The sequence below is a fragment of the Asparagus officinalis genome, chromosome 4, assembly GCF_001876935.1.
Source record: "Asparagus officinalis chromosome 4, Aspof.V1, whole genome shotgun sequence".
Classification (NCBI taxonomy): domain Eukaryota; kingdom Viridiplantae; phylum Streptophyta; class Magnoliopsida; order Asparagales; family Asparagaceae; genus Asparagus; species Asparagus officinalis.
Window position 1 is genome coordinate 59,409,103 of NC_033797.1, and position 14,058 is coordinate 59,423,160.

Consider the following 14,058-nt stretch of genomic DNA (forward strand, 5'->3'; position numbering starts at 1 on the left):
TCCAGACTCTAACAGAGAGAGTGTTGAGTGCACAGACACAGTGAGAACTTGAATGGGAGTCCTTATTCATTACATTGCTGTGGTTTTGGGAACTTCCCGTTACATAAATCGTCCACCCCCAGTTTCCTCTGCGGAACTGGTTCGGACATTATTATCAGTTAACTAACCGGGTTATCCTTAAGAATATTAGCTTAATATTCTCCAGGAACTTCCCGTCAAAAGTGGGGAAACAGTTTAGACTCATATACCTATTGGAGTATCAGGGAGTAGTTTAACCTCTTATACCGGTCGGAGGATTGAGAAACAGTTTATACTCGTATACTCTTTGGAGTGTCAGGAAGCAGTTTATACTCTTATACCGGTCGGAGTTTTGCCGTTTTTATTTGGCTTACCTTAGCGTTATAACGCCGGCTTCGACCAAGGTCTGAATGCTATTCCTGAGAGCAAAGCAATCCTTGGTGGGATGAACAACCCTTCTGTGGTATGCACAGTACTTTGGGTCCGTAGTGTTATCAGCTTCCTCCTGATTCGTGATAGGTGGTAGCTTGATCTTGTTGCCTTCGAGGAGCGATTCGAAGATGGTTGGAACGTCTTCGTCCTTGAAGGAATACTCTCTCTGGAGTCTCGGACCCGAAGTCTTCTGCTGCCTTCGGGATTGCTGTTGTGACGCTTGATTAGCACCACCAGCAGCTGCAGGTGCTTTGCCCTTACCACGGGAAGCGAAGTTTGAGTCCAGCAGATTAACCGTCGGTTGGTTCCTTTCGGCCTTCTTCCTTTTAAGGAAGCGTTCGGCTTGTTCACCGCGCACCTTCAGATCCTTCCAAGTGTCAGACGGTGCTGTCCCCATTGCCTCCAATACGTCCAATGCGAGGTTGTTGTGGCAAGTCTGGAGAATGAATTCCTCGGTGATCGGGTCCCGGCAATTCATCGCCTTGTTCCGGAACCTTTTGACGAAGGTGTCGACTAACTCCCCGTCTTTTTGTTTCTCGTCGAGTCAAACCTATAAAAGTTAGGATTGTCTCCAACCTCACTTAGTCAAACCTGCAGATAGTTAGGACTAAGATTGAGTTATCCCTTTCGATAAACAAAAAAAAACTTCCATCTTTTCCTTTTCAGCCAAACCTATAAAAGTTAGGGTCGAAATCAGAATTTTCCCTCAATAAATGAGGAACTCTTCTCTTGGATCAAGCAACCAATCCTATAAAAGTTAGGGTTGCTTGAATCTTTCCGATTCTCGGAGTGGAGATCCCACTCCTAGTTTCATTTTTCTGGATTCTGGGGTGGAGATCCCACCTCGAGTTTCCTTTCCAACTAGAGATAGAATATAAAATTCTTCCTCTCCAGTGTTGAAAGATAGAATATAAAATTTTTCCTCTTTCATTTTTGGGTTCGTCTTTACCCTAAACAAGACCTGGGGCCAAGAATATAAAATTCTTCCGCTTTCATTTTTGGGTTTGTTTTTACCCTGAGAAAAAAACATAACTCTCAACTTCAAATCTGTGTGTCATACGCACGGGGAATTTTATCCCGAATCCTAAGTAGGGATAAGTCGACGCCTAACACGCGTTGTCAGTTTAGTCTTTCACCGATTGAAGAAGACATCAGAATTCCAGTATGGGGAATTTTATCCTGAAGCCTAAGAAGAGATAAGTCAGTGCCTAACACGCGTTGTTGGTTAGTCCTTAACCGTAAAAAGAACCAAAGACCATATATTCGATATTGTGGCAGGTTGTTATTTATAACACCATAATCCGTACCTTACACGTGTTCGCGGGAAAAACCGTTGCTTTCTTCATTAATGATTCCATTGTACACTCTTGTAACAGTTTATCGATTACAAAGATCCGGTCTTTTTATAAGATCCGGTTACAACGAAAATCAAATAAAAAGAAATGAAAAATTACAACTTTGTTTCCTTGTTTGTCGAACGAATCACGAGCTCCTGTTTTGCGGTCGCTCGCTTTGTGGGTTCTTTGCCTGCGCCGGGGTTGTTTGCCGTGGACCACCGCGCGATCTAGATCCAGTCGGATCTACGCAGTACGACGGGTATTATTCCACGAAGGAAATAATAGCCGGGAGGGATTGATTCACCAAGGAAACAATCGCTCAAGTCTCGGGATCTAAGACCAAGCTTAGATCCGGAGTTCGTACGCGTAGATCTGAGATCTGGTCCTCTCGAATACCTGCCTTATTTGGCGTTGACGGTCGCCGAGCACCAGATCTGGATGAGCAAGTCCTTGAAGTCCTAAAGTTTGAATCTTGTTTGGATCCTGATTAGGCAGTAAATCCACTTCTGAGTCTGAGTCCGAAACTGATCTTGATTCGATCGTAATTCGGTCGAGTCCGCTTTCGGTTGGACGACTCGTTGATTCCTCAACTCATTAGCTTGATTCTGCACGCGGGTGGATTCATTCCATCGCTTCCGTGCGATTCGTCGATCTCGTCGCCTCGTTGGTTTGTCGGTTCGTGCCGAGCTGAGCTAAGGGACCTATAAGCAATTTTATATGCCTACATACTCCTCATCCGGTAAGAAGCCCAATAAGATAATAGCCTTGTACTCATCCGAAGTCTTCTCATCAACATTCGCCAAGTCCGACAACAACTTCGTATAATTGTTCACATGAGCCGTAAGCGAGGTGCCTCTGGACATCTGAAATCTGAATAGTCTACGTAACAAGTGCAACCGGTTCTCAACACTCTTCGTAAGGTATTTATTGTTAAGAATTTCCCACATCTTCATTACAGACGTCACCCCAATCACATCATACTTCAGCTCCTGTTCCAAACATGACCTGATCACCCCACAAGCATTCCTATTCATCTTTTTCCATATTGCCTCTTTATATTTTGGTGGTCTCTCATGGATCATGATGGTCTCCTCCAAGTTCTGAGCATTGAGCACATCCTGTATGTTGCTCATCCATAAATCAAAGTTGATTTTACCGTCATACTTCATCATATTAATTTTGGTGTTCTGAAAACCAACTTGAATTGTACTCGCCATCGACTTGCTACTTTCACATTCTTCTCCCATTGCAAACTAACACCAAGTTATAGAAAAAGAATTAAACTTTGATAAAAATTAAGAATTACCCAACTGAACCCTAAATCAGATTCTAAATAGATCTCCTGTCCACGCGAGGAAAGCAAAATCTCTAACGGCAACTCCTAATGCTCTCTCCACCGAGGCCTAGAACTCCAAGAGCCAAGCTTCACATAAGAATCTTCCTCCACCTAATTCCAAAACCCTAGATCTGAAATATGGGCTCTGATATCACTTGTTGTGCGCAGCGAAAATTTTGGTAGCACCTCGACAGCACAACAAAAGAGTTAGGTCACAATAGGAATTCCCGTTTTACTAACAAAACAAGAAACAAAAGCAAAATATCTCAATAAAGCGGGATATCAGCTCTTTCTCTTATTAATTCTAGGACTGACTTGTCGAGAGAACCTAAATAAACTATTACAAATTACACAAACAGCGAGACAACCAATTTTACGTGGTTCGGCAAATTGCCTACGTCCACGGGGCAAGGAGGGGGGAGATCTACTAGTAGCAGGAGAGAATACAAATAGGGTTTATAATCACACAACCTAAACCCTCAAATAATCTCTCAGACCCCTCACAATCTCTCTCTCAAAAGGATGCTCAAAACCCTTAAAAAGGACTGCTCAAACTCTAAAAGGACGGCTAACTTTCTCCTCTTCCTTCTGCGTTTTTCTCCCGCACGAAGCCAATGAAGACAGCTGCTTTTTCTATTTCCCCTCCGCACCTGCACCTTTTGCCCCTGCTTGCTAATCTAAGAACCAATTAAGTAGATATATATATATGTATATATATTATATATATATATATATATATTATATATATATATATAATATATATATATATATATATGTAAATAGCTTAAATATTGGGGTAGGCCTGGCCTGTTGGCTATCGGGTGTGGGCCGCTGGAAAAGGTCACGCGTCTAGTGGCCCCCACTCACCTAAGATCATTCGGACCATGAATACGCCTCAGGTATTCTAGAAAATTAAATTCATGTGGATGCTCTCTAGGAGAGTTGAACTTGAGACTTTGCAGTATTACTCATACATAGCTTATCAATATGACTAGACCCTCTTCGCTAGGAGACATTTGAACTTACGTCAAGTAGCCATGTATACGGGAAGCTAACGCGGTTTCTTGGAATGCAACTGTGCGCGACTTGTTCAAGGCACGCCTGATTATGGCACTATCTAAGTGTCCCTATGTAGGTTAGCTTACTTGCATGATCATGGCTTATATGATTATATAATAAAAAAATAAAAGAAAGCTATGCTATAATTAACAAGATGGGGACCTACTTTGGTGTTTAGACAAAGAGGAACATGTCAAGGGTCACCTTTGTTCTCACATTTTCATTATTTTTCCTTGTTATACATATTCTTTTCAATTTTTTATGTAATTATTCTTATATACCTATTGACTTCTTCAGTTTTCATGTATTCCCTTAAAGTGTTATATACCTAGCTATTAACATGCTCTTTATTATTTTTTTGAAGGATCATGAATAAATTTATCCACTTTTGAATTAAATGGATGTCACAAACAACTATGATATTTGTCTATCGTTACGAAGTGGGAAGGGAAAAGTGGGAAGGGAAACGAGGCCAAACAATGATGGCAAGCGGTGGGATTGACCGGTATGACCGGCAAAAATCATGGCGGTTTACTGGCCGGTCAATACCGTTACGGGCAGATTTAGTAGTTGTTTTGACTTGTTTTGATATGCTATTCATGGGTTAGGACTCTTACTGGATTAAGCATCCAGTTCTGTGGCTTATAAAAGTGGTCTTTCAGGTCCAGGGTTAAAAAGATCTAAGTCAAGGAGAATTACATATTGTAAATGAGAGTAAAGAAAACTAAGGAGGGAAATTTAGAATTTTGAGAGATCTTTTGGTGAGATTGAAAGAGAGTGTTTCAGATAATTCTATTAAAAGAAAGATTGCATCTTGTAATCTCTGCTATAAAGAAGGAACAAATCTCTTTCCATTGACATACGCGATTAACAAGCCATGTAAATCCTCGTGTCTTTATTCTCGTGCTTTATTTTTCTGTGGATATTGCTTTATCTTTGTTTGAACAAGTTTTATCAGAATTTCCACGTCGCTTGCAGATCAATAATTTGTCTACAAAGAAGGAGGATATCTAATTGAGGGTTTTAGTGACGCTTTCGCAAGCAACACTTCCGCATTGATCGTCCGTTAGAGGGCTACAATTGGGCATTTGCCAATAATTAGTATCAGAACATCAGGTGATACCAACAATTGATAGCGGAGCATATGGTGATACCAACATTACTGTTTGATGTTAAAAAAACATATTGTGTTAATTACATTCAAATCAGCTCACAATTATTTAAAAAGAAATGAAGGATAATTACTAAAAGAAATAATTCTTTTTAACTCAAATGGGTGACAGGAGGATCCTCTAAAAGAAAACTATATATATACGGTATACCCCTATCACATTCCATATATATACATTATTTTTCTGGCTCCCTAATAAGGTCTAGCATGATAAATGTGAAGAGGCGCTTACTAAGATCAAAGATCTTTAAACTTGGAAAACGTGTAGGAACTGGTCACCCAAGTCTAGTCGTTGAAGGTCCTGGTCATAGAATTAGTACGCCCCTTTCATAATTACATACGTACAGAATTAGAGAGAAGGTTGTTTTGGCTGAGCCCTTATCTGCGTCAACCTTTGATCTACTACTGAAAGCAACCAAAACTAGCTAAACTTAAAGAATTATCAATACGACTTAAAACGATGCAAATATCAATACCAACATTTGATTTCAACCATTAACCATAGAAGCATAAGGCAACCATCAATGGTTTATAGGTTATCGATGGACTATAGTCAACAATCTATATTTCCAGAAATGAGAAATCGAACCATCAGTGGACTGCAGTTAACCATCTATGGACTACAGAAATCAGAATTTGGACCATCGATGGGCTATAGGGAACCATCAATGATCGACATCAACCATCGATGATCGCGTTTAACCATCGATGGTTTGGACGCTTTTTGGCATATTTTTAGATTCAACGTCAGCCGTTTGATCACATATTTGATCTCCTACTTCAACACCGATTAGAAAACTTCTTTCCAAGACAATCAAGATCTATTTAAGGAGGGATTCTATTTAAGAAGGGATTGGAGAAGAGATTAAAAAGAAGAAATAGAGAGGATATTTACTTAAGTTTGAGAGATCAAATTCTAAGGTTTGTGACATATTGAGAGTTAGAATTTAATCCCCTGAGACTCTTTAACTTCTTCTAGTCGCACTCAATATCGAGAGATCATTTTAGCAAGAAGGAGTGCCCTTTGCGTTGATCTATAGCATCGCTTCCTCACGGATCTTCAACATCATCGTTTTGGAGAGTAATTTATTTAAAGGGCTGTAATATCTTTGCAATTGTGCTTTAATTATTTTCAGGATTGGTTTTGTATTCCAAACTTACGAGTTTGATGACGTACTCAAGCCAGAATAATTGAGGGTTGGCATGTTCAAGCTAGCTTAATTGAGTGTGTCTAGCTAGGGCTAGTTTTCTTCTGGTCATTGTGAGGAGTTAGGTTTCTCGACTGGTTTCAAGTAGATTTCAGGGTCCTGTTTGTAAAACCTACTGAATCGAGTTGCGATTCAGGAATAACTTCAATCATAATAAAGAAGGCCATTCCCAAGAAAGAAGAGTGGAGATAAGATTTTGAGCTGAACCATTATAGAAATCTCGTTTGCTCCTGTGTTGATTGCTCATAATTCTTCTTATTTTAATTTCCATTGTATATTTTTTGTTAATCCAAAAAATTTAGAGCAATTATATTCACCCTCCGTCTAGGCTTGCATCTTATTTCTAACAAGTGGTATTAGAGTCAGATTACCCATTTTTAGGTATCACAACCTAGGGTAGAGATATCAAGCCTTACCACCGCTTCAGCTTTTCATGAAGGACACGTCGTTATTCGACCCCCTCTTTTTGATGACACCAAGCACACATATTAAAAAATATATATGAGTTTTTTTTCAATCGTCTACTAGTTTTGATATTTGAGAGAGTATAGAACATGTTTAAAAGGAACCTACTATTGAGGTAAGTGGTATTACAGTTGTTCTAACCAAGGATAAGTGGACCCTACAGCATTAATAAGTTTACTCTTATAATACAAAATCCATGAATGCTTTATTTTTCTCTATTACCGCTGAAGAATTTAACCATGTTTCTAATTATTCTACTGTAAAAGAAATTTGGAAAATACAAGAAGTTACACATGAAGGAACTTTGCAGGTTAAAGAGGCTAAGCTTGCTATGTTGGTGAGCAAGTATGAGAACTTCAAGATGAAGGCCTCTGAGAGTATATGAGAGATGTTCACAAGATTCATCGATATCGTAAACAAGTCAAAGATGCTACAGAAGGTAACAACAATAGAAGAACTTTAGAATTTTTCTAAACTTACACTTGATGATCATGTAGGCAATCTTATCATGTATGAAGTCCGATTGAAAGAGAGAGAAAATACCTCCAAAGAAGACTCAAAGAAGAAATAGTTAGCCTTATGTGTAAGGAAAGAGAAATATTGATTAAGAAGAAGATAAAATCAAGCTCGAGTTCTAGAAACGAGGATGATCAATTTGTTAAAGTCTACAAATCTTTCTTCAAGTCAAAGGATGGTCAAAAATACACGTGAGACAAACGGGATCACTATATAATTAAGGTAAGTAATTATAATTTGAGTTATTGAGATACTAATTTAATTTATTTTTGATGCAAGAAACCAGGTCACCTGAAGAAAAATTGCCTACTAATAAAGGGGACTATAAAAGAAAGAGCAAAAATTCCAAAATAACTTCTTGGGATGACTCGGAGAGTAGCTCGAATGATGATGACAAAAGAGTACGCATATGTCTTATGGGAAGAGGTGCACTATTTTCAGATTCAAACTAAAGTATCTCAAGTGGGTTTGATGGTGAGTATTCAGATGAAGATGTATATCCTTCTTATAATAAGATTTATTCTAAGCATAAAGTGATATTGATTTATTTCAAAAATATTACTCACAAATATGAAGAAACTAAAAGAAGAATAAAACTTGAAGAAAGGAAATGAACTTTTGTCAAAAAGTTTGAAACCCTAATGCATAATAGTTATTTCAAAAAATGAACAACTAAAGTCCAATATTAGTGATTTGAAAGAGGCCATGAAGAATTTTTCATTGGCTCAATAAGTCTCAACGTGGATCTTTCAAATCAACGATTTGCAAGAGCCAAAAGTGGACTTGATTATTCATATTCTGCAAAACATAAAAGGTTTCAACATTCTTTTATAAAGAGTAATAATCTTGGTTATTTTGATCCTACTCCTAATGGAACTTATCATTCTATATTGTTATACCCCTGAAATTACTAAATATTAATCTCCACAGAGAAGTCGACACGTGTCTTACAATATACTTAACCCGACTAATTCAAGACCAAGATAACCTCCGCCTCAGTACGATCGACTCGGTTGGACGACATATTGCATAACCAGGTCAAAATCAGTACTACTCAGCCAACCCCTCAATTGATTCCACAAGTGACTCGACTCGGCTCACTGTTTGGCCGACATTATCTCGACTCGGCCCACTATTTGGTTGACATCTTGCGTAACCGAGTCAAAAGGGGGGTGTTTCTTGGTCCTAGACCTGAGGAGTCAACAAGACGATAGTTTCCTCAAACCCCTCGCCAGCCGACTACTCTCGCATTAACTGTCGTGACCACATCATTAAATCTCTATCCCCATAGCATTTATGACTCATCGGACCCAGTGAGCACCAAACACCTGCTATCATTCCCATGATAAATGACTAGGTGGCTTGTAGGCTGTCTAAAAATTACTGCAGATTGCTGATCCTCATCAAACACCGATGATGAAAGTTATAATTTGATAGCTTCCAAAAGGCTATAATTTGAAACTTTCATGTAAATCGATGAAGATTATAATCTGAAGGCCTTCATAACAACCGGTGAAAAGATCTAATTCAACAGCCTTCACAATCAACATCGGGAGTTACAATCTGATGACTCTCATATTTTCAAAGAGCCAAGACTAAGGTTATAAGATGACGATCTTTGTAATGCTCTAACAAAATAGACTACAAATTGACGATTTCTTCAAATCAAAACGCAGATATCTCTCAAACCGTAAGGATTTTAGCGAAACGGACCGGAGAAAACCAAACACTTTAGGTGGGTTTGGTCGGCTTCGTATCATCGAGATAGTTAATTTTTATATATAATTCATCCAATTGCGACTTACAATTTGAAAGTTATGACCTGTTCTTCGCAGCAAGTCATATTCTGAAGTCCATCTACAAGACGAGACTTCGTTTGAATATTGGACTTTGCCTGAAGCTCATCAAGCTTGTCTGAGGCTCATCTCTGCGTTCCAGAGTCGAAACAATGCAACCACTACATTCTCATCAACAAAATGTAGCATTTTCAACTGCTAACGCAACATAAATGCAGCATTCTTAAGCCACAGACGTAGTTCAGATTTCAGCCGCGGACACAGCTCGAATCCAGCCGCTAACACAGCTTTCAAACGCTATGTTCGAATGCCACTAACACAGTACAAACACAAATTCCAGGCACTATGTTCACAACCGCTGATGCAGCTCAAATCCAGCCACTAACGCAGCTTCCAGACCATACGTTCGAACGCAGGTTCACACCCAGAACGCAAATCACTACGTTTGACTCATTCAAATGGTTCCAAAAACTATTTTCCACTCATGATCTGGGGAATGGTTTAAGGGGCTGTTACACCCGATTAATGAGGGTAATTAAGTCCCCATTAAGAAGCGGATTAATGGACGGTTACACCCTAAAATCCCCTATAAATAGCTAAAAATTTAGCTTAGTTGGGGGCTGCTTCGGATCCTATTTTCGGCAACAAAGAAGGGATCTTTTTGGTAGATCATCAAGAGAGCTTGAATCTTTTAGAGATCAACATTTTTTCTCTACAACCGAAGGTCTTCTTCAGCAACAGAGATCTTTGGAGATTTCTTCCTTGGCTTACAAACCGATTTTTTGGTTCAAATTAACTCTTTTACAAAGTTTTAAACTTGTTCTGAGTTCCTAAACTCGTCAAGAGTTCTGTTCAACTTTCCACGCAAGTTCTCCATGATACCAACTCTAAGAGAAAGAGATTTTGTTCCAACGAGGTAAAACGTTGGATCATCAACGAGAAGCAAACTCGACATGAGTTTTAAGGGAGGCATCTCATCGACACCAAGAAGAACCCAGTTTTAAACAAAGAGAAGGGTCTCCATCAATATCTTCTCTCTTTTGTAAATTAGGAATCCTATAAGGGAATATTTGTAATTTCTTTTTCTAAGTTTGTTAGAGGAAGATTGCATTGAGAGAATTGTAATTAATTCTTTTTCTAAGTATATTAGTGAGAATACAACAAATTCATTTTCTCAATTTCTTCTTTCATTTTCCTACCAAACATGGCTCACCTCCTTCAGCAACCGATATGTAGCACATGTCTGCCGACTCAGCTACATAGCTAGACTCGGCGCAAGTTACCTTCTTGCCACTCTGACCTACTATAAAAGGAGAGGTAATGCATGGGGTAGCTCTCTTTTAGTTTTTTCATATAACTAAGAGATAGTTCTATATTTCCACACTCAAGATCATCTATTGACTTGATCGTCAGAGGAACAACTGGAGAACCCAACTCCGTCTTCTTATGAGTTCTCTCATGTGTAGGGTAATCACTCCAAAAATTCTTAGATAACCCCCTATTTGAAACCTGACATCAACAGTTTGGTACCTACCATGGGGGCCTTCTTCCTTCTTTGATCATGATATCTAGTTCTGAGCATAGGCCTATCCATCCAGTCCCTGAAGAACTGGATGCAGGCTACGTCACCCAAGCCCAGCGAGAGGAATCTATTCAACGCATCACCCAATCCTTCCAGCATCAGTTTGTAGCGTTCACTAATGAACTCCTCAACCGAATTCATCCTCAACAACCTTCCACTTTGCTGGCTCTTCCATATTCAGTAGGACAACCCTTAGCTACTCATTCACCACCAGCAAGGTAGCCGTTGGTCCCCCAACACCCCCTCACGCCACACCAGCTTGTCATCATAGAAACTACGTTGAATACGTGTCTTCTCAACCTCGCTAGAAAGCTCTATTTGTAGATCCTCACCAGTATTATCCACAGTTTGTGAAAACCATATGGAGAGCCCTAGTCCTGGTCATGATGGTCAAGAACACACCACTAGAGGAGCATCTCGAGGCCCTAGGCATCATCATGCCATTCCAGGCCAGTCAACCGTGAATATGCCATCTGGCTACGATCGATCTTTCTGGCCAATCACTGAGCGCATTAGTCGGAACACCCCCCTCACCGATGACATCATGAATGCCTCTTGTGAGAATTTTAAGATGCCGTAGGTGGAGAAGTGCAAGGATGAAGGAGATCCAGCTGAGCATGTCCAGAACTACTATGATATGATAACTATGTTAGAAGCGTTGGAGGCAATCATTTGTAGGTGCCTTCCCATCACTTTTACAGGAAGCGCTAAACTTTGGAGGAATTCCCTGGCAAAGAAGTCCATCAGTAACTTTGAGTAGCTCAGCTAGAAGTTCATCACTTTTTGGCCGACACCAAGCAAAAGTTGCCTCCTCGTGTGTTAATACAAATGAGGCAGGAACCTGAAGAGAGTCTAAGAGACTACATCAAGAGGTTCTAGGCTAAGAGGTTGGAAGTTGATGACCCTGGGTGTGCGGTCCCCATGTTCGCCATAGTAGCTGGCCTACAGTATAACGAGCTAGCTGACTCGCTTGCTAAAAAATAAGTCACCAGCTATGAGCAACTGATGACCAAGGATATGGATACATGGACATGGAGGATGCTCGAGCCTATGAGAAGTCAACCAGGGAGGCAGAACCAATAATAGAAGCAGCGACAGTAACAACAGCACCAGAAGCAACAATAGCGACACCGAGATTTAGGTTGGCAAGAGAGGTCGACCCATGCTGTGAAAGAGCACGGCAAGGGATCCCCTTAGAGCTGATCCTAGATCAAGATGAAGAAGGAGCCATTCTAGAAGCCGGTCCTCACAACCCTCAACACTTCTCTCACAGAAGCCCTACATGGTCCAGAAGGAGGGGGCATCTCAACTCCCCACCTCCTCGCATGAAGTCAAATCCTCAGTCTTAAGACATCAGACAATATTGTTGGAAGTCAAATCCTCAGTCTTAAGACATCAGAAAATATTGTTGGTATCATCGAGATCACAACCATCTTACTAATGATTGTCGAGTCCTTCAGAGAGATATTGAAGACTTGACACAAAGAGGATATTTGAAGAGGCTAGTCTCCTAGCAAGATAGGAGAGGGCCTGCTTTGGGAGAAGCCATCAGGATGTCCCGTTCTAGGTTATCATGCCTCCATTCACCTCCAGATGTTCAATCGAACGAACCCAACAATAGATGGGTCATTAGCACTATCAGTGGTGGGCTCACTGCTGGAGGACAATCTGACAATGCTCATAAGAAGTATGCTAAGTGAGCGTTGTAAGTTAACGTGTGACAAGAAACCGAAGGCCGATCAACCCATCTCTTTCAGCGACTCTGATTTGTGAGGCGTTGAGATGCCTCATGATGACCCCATAATAATCTCTAACAGAATCAATAATTTTCAAGTCAAATGAATTTTGGATAATACAGGAAGTTCTACAGATATCCTATTCAACAGATGCCTTCAACCAGATGGGTATCGATAAGTCGTAGCTACAACCTTGTCAGGGTCAGATCATTGGATTCATAGGGAATTCACTTTTACCGGAAGGGATGATCACTCTTCCCCTAACGGTCAGTGAGTACCCTCACCAGTCCCCTGTTCAGACTTAGTTTGTAGTAATGAACCTCAAGTCAGCATACAATGTTATCCCGGGAAGAATTGTCCTCAATAATTTACTGGAAGTCCCCTCTACTTAGCACCAGATGGTGAAGTTTCTAACTCCTAATGGTGTTAGAACTACCAAAAGCAAACAGAAGGAGGCCAGATCCTGCTATCTACTCTCGATAAAGGGAAAAGGACTACTAGAGACCCTACCCATTAAGAAGACATGCCTCCAGATGAAGAAAGTATTGGAGCGAGAGAAGATGACTTCTGTCGAAGAGCTTCATGCGATACCTATCGACCAGGATGGAGTAAAGAAGGTCAAGATTAGATCTAGCCTCATCGAACCTTAACTAGGAGCATTGATTGCATTCTTAATGGCGAACACCGATGTGTTTGCCTGAGGGGCCTAAAGACATGCTAGAGATTCCCCCTAGTGAGCCATGAACTCTCAGTCGACTGATACACTAAGCTGGTTTGATAAAAGAAGAGACATCTCGGCATAAAGAGACAAAAAGCAGCTGTAGATGAAGTGGATTGACTCCTTAGAGCTTTTATTCGAGAGGTTCAATACCCAAAGTGGCTATCCAATATGGTGCTGGTGAAAAAGAACCTTAACAAGTGGAGAATATGTGTAGACTTCACTGATCTCAACAAGCCATGCCTGAAGGATAGCTACCCCCTCCCTCGGATAGATCAGCTAGTCGACGAGAGTGCGAGTCACGAACTGTTGTGCTTCATGGATGCTTTCACAGGTTACAAGCAGATCCTCATGGCGGAGCATGATCAAGAGAAAACCCCATTCATTACGGACCAAGGTACCTATTGCTACAAAGTGATGCCTTTCTGTCTCAAGAATGCATGTGCCACCTACCAAAGGCTGGTCAACAAAATTTTTAAGCCTTAAATAGGCAGCAACGTGAAAGCCTATGTGGACGACATCCTGGTGAAATCAAAGCATGTCTTGTCCCATATATCAGAACTTGAAGAGGCCTTCTCCATTCTCTGACATTACTACATGAAGCTTAATCTGGCCAAGTGCACTTTTAGGGTACATTAGGGTAAATTCATCGGGTTCATGATCACGTAGAGAGGCATTGAGATC